This window comes from Sapajus apella, unplaced genomic scaffold (genome assembly GCF_009761245.1).
Source record: "Sapajus apella isolate SASKATOON/1434 unplaced genomic scaffold, GSC_monkey_1.0 scaffold57, whole genome shotgun sequence".
Lineage (NCBI taxonomy): Eukaryota > Metazoa > Chordata > Mammalia > Primates > Cebidae > Sapajus > Sapajus apella.
Window position 1 is genome coordinate 14,092,394 of NW_022436997.1, and position 3,763 is coordinate 14,096,156.

At 43.9% G+C, this 3,763-nt stretch overlaps 1 pseudogene across 1 annotated transcript; it reads right to left on the bottom strand.

Moving 5' to 3' along the window:
- Positions 1-246: 246 nt before the first annotated feature.
- On the bottom strand, positions 247-2,701 carry LOC116528208 (annotated as a pseudogene). Its single transcript, XR_004258926.1, has one exon. The product of XR_004258926.1 is annotated as a WW domain-binding protein 11 pseudogene (transcript).
- Between the last annotated feature and the right edge of the window lie 1,062 nt (positions 2,702-3,763).

The window sequence follows — 3,763 nt, forward strand, 5'->3', positions numbered from 1 at the left end:
GCCACAGCCTCCCGAGTAAATGGGACTGCAGGTGCTCGCCACCACACCAGGTTAATTTTTACACACACACACACACACACACATGCACACATTTGTCCATGAGAAATAATTTTAAAGAACTGTACATTTTCTTTCCACATACCCTGCCTTGTATTAGGAAATGACATTGTGATCCATTTCATTACAAGTAAATTATTACAAAATATTTACAGGAAAATATTTAAAAATAACTCAAACACAAAAGGTAAGATGAAATGAACTGGCTTTTCAGAAATCTCTACTCCAGTGCCCACAGCACATAAGAAGAGAGTCAAAACAAATAAGTAACTAAGATCCCCCCATCACAAATTTCCAAAGAACTGGAGAAGGGGAAGAAACAGTGTGCAAATGTTGGTGTGAAAGGGAATGCATGTTAGCAGCACTGCTTCAATAACTGATCTATTCTGAATGAAATACCCTATTTTATGTGCAGCAAATTCTGAACAAGGCTAAATTTTAGGATATTCCTTGAACTGAAATTAGAAAATACCCTGACAATAGAAGCAGCTCTTTCATCTAAGTTTAATAAGAGCCTCTTTCTCTATGGGCCACTGTTGTGAACAGAAGCCTGTTCTGGCATCAAAAGCTGTCACAGTAGCCCTTCCATCTATTTCATGAAAGCCTCATCTACATCATCCTTAGTTTGTACTGTGACAGGAACAGAAGGACCAGATCTAACATACTCTCAGTGCATTGGGCACAAATTGAGTAATCTCTGCCTTGGGATCATTACCTGTGGTTTGGCACTGACGTTTGCTGTGGTTTCTTCTCAATGGTGACTGCACTCACATTATCTGCCTTGGGTTGCTGAATCAAGTTGGGAGGAGTACTTAAAACCCTAGGGTTTGACAAGGGAGCTGGTGTGAAAAGCCCAGGGGGGCAGGTCCAAGGGGAGGCACCAAAGGTGTGTGCCTCATGCCAGAACAAGGTGGAGGAATACCTGAAGGTGCAGGCAGAGGTAACCTTGGTGGGGGTCCCCAAGGAGGGGGACCAGCAGGACCTGGGGGAGGGCCAGGGTGGTGGTCCTGGAGGTAAAAGTCAGGGTAAAGGCTCTTGGAGTCCTGGCATTCTAGGTGGTCTCAGAAATGGAAGACCTCCTGGAGGTGGTCCATGGGGAAGGCCCATAGGTGGCCCAGGAGGCCATAATAGTGAAGCAGGTGGTGATCCAAGAGATAGTGGTCCTGGCATGGGACATCCTTATATCTGAGAAAGAGAAACAGACTGTGGGGGAGCCTGCTGCTGTGAAGAAGCAGTGGATGTGCCATCAGAATGAGATTCCTCTTTATGCTGTTTTTTAATCTCTTTTCTTCTTCAAAGTCATCAGAATCATCATCATCACTGTCCTCTGAAAGTTCCTCTACTTTCCATCCCTCCTCAGAGACTTCTTGACCTGCCATATGAAGCAGGTTCTTCATGGCTTGAAGAAGAGTCGGGTCCTTCATGTTTGTCTTTTTCTTCCTTGATATTCCAGGCATATCTGCAAACCGTACACTCAGACCTAACTTCTTTTCTTCACTATTGCCTCTCTCACCATCATCACAGTGCACACTTTCTCCATCTGATCTGCCGGTGTTACTGTCATCAGTACTATCATCATGCTTATCTTCATCCATGTCCTCAGGATAGCCATCATCTGGTGCTAAAAACATCATCATCATGACCTCACTGGGCAAGTTCAAGACTATGCAACGTGTCTTCATCTCACCTACGAGGGGGAAGATCTAGGGCAAAACCCACTTTACAGCCATACATCTGCACAACTTGAGGAGGAGGTAGACCATGGGGAGGGCCAAGAGGTTTCCTGCCGGGGGCAAACGTGGAGCACCATGTCCCAAGAAGAAGAAGGGTAGAAACTGCCCAAGTTGGAGGCCCATAGGCTGAGATTTTCTTTAAAGATGGAGGGTGGCTGGGCACCAGGAAATGGAATGTCCTGGATCAAAATGTTGGAAGGAGCATGCGGCACATCTGGCAAGGGAATACTAGTCTCCACTTCCACATGCTGAGCATTCCTGACAGCATCAAAATATTGGTTGAGCCCTCTTCTGTTCATAATCTACTCTAGCTTTCTCAATTTTTTGTAAATATCTGGATTCTCTTTTACATAGAGTTGTAGAATACTTTCAAAAGTTTCACGCAGCTTTTTACACTTGTCTTTCAGTAGTTTCTCATTTAATTGTGGCTGTTGCACTGGGGTAAACTCCATTTCATCCCATTTCTCCATGTCTCAGATAATCTGTTTGGGATCCCTCATCTTTAAAACTGCAGTTCGAACCATCATGAGCTGCTTTTGTTCTTCAATTCTCTCTTCCAGTCTTCCTTTCAGGCTTGGTCTGTGAGGTTCATAAATTTTCCATTCTTGGTGGATGATGTAGATCTCCTTCCCATGTTGACAATTTGTATAGTTTACTTGTTTGTTTAAAAAAAAGAAAAGCAAAACACTTCTGCTGTGCTCTCAGGACTGCGAGAAGTAGAGAAGAGGCGATTCCCGACCTCTTTCACTTGGTAAGGGCTTTCAACTCGGCCTCCCTGTCAACCCCGCAGCCACTGCCATCTTGAAACCTTGTGTCTGCAATCCTTATGTCATTTCCCATTCCTCTGTCCTACTGTCTCTCCAATTTTTATATTTTTAATAGAGATAGGATCTTGCTATTTTGGCCAGGCTGGTTTCAAATTACTGGCCTCAAGTGATCTGCCCACCTTGGCCTCCCAAAGTGCTAACATTACAGGTGTGAGCCACTGCTTCTGGCTAGACATAAACTTTTTAATAAATAGGGCAAATGAATATGGTTTTATGACATAAGTCTGCAATGAGTTCAGTGAGAGCACAAAACCTTAATTCTACCCAAAGATGTGGTGTCATAAAGAACCTAACTATATTAGTCTGTCTTAGCAAGAGAGAGAGAGTACACTCAAAGGCTACATGACAAGTGTTTACTGGAAGGACTATTTACAGAGACAGGGGAGGGTTAAAGGAACTGACAGGGATGGTGAAGGGCCCAAGAATGAACAGAAATGGGAAGAAGTTAACACCCCCAAGCTGAAAGGGTGTCAAGTGAAAGCTGTAACCATGGGAGCTGTGGTGTTGGTCAGAGGAGCAAAGCCACTGCCAAACCACAGTCCAGCAGGGATGAAAGTGTGGGGGAGGTGGAGGCCAAGTGATTCAGTTAGATGGGGAGGGCATTTAAGGGAGATAGCACTGCAAAAACAAAAATACAGAGGTGTGGGAGAAAACCGTGTCACACTGGTGGAACTGGAGTGTAGGATGAAGTATAAGTCAGATCATGGAGGGCCTAGTACATCACACCAAGGCATCTGACCATATCCTGTATAACCAGTAAGAGCCTGTGCCCCATAAATGACTAAATGAATCTACTGCTAATTAAGTCCCTGTGTGTCTTGTGTGGGGGGAGGGGAACTGGGGGTTTGAGAGAGCATTTTGAGTAGTTTGTGTCTGTTTCCCAGTTTAAGACTTTTCTGAACCAAGGCTGCTAATACAAATCACATATGTTATGGAGGACACTGTGCCGTTCCTAATTATTTTAGGGTAATGTATTTAGTTACACACTAAATTAACGCTAATTGAAATTGGAAGAGGTTCAGAAAGCAATTAAATATTATTTGGAATTGAACAGTGGAGTAGGATATGTTGCTCTCACAATACAGAATTCATGCTGATTGATTGCACTGGGCTAAATTGACATTTTCCCCCTTAATTCCAGCAAGA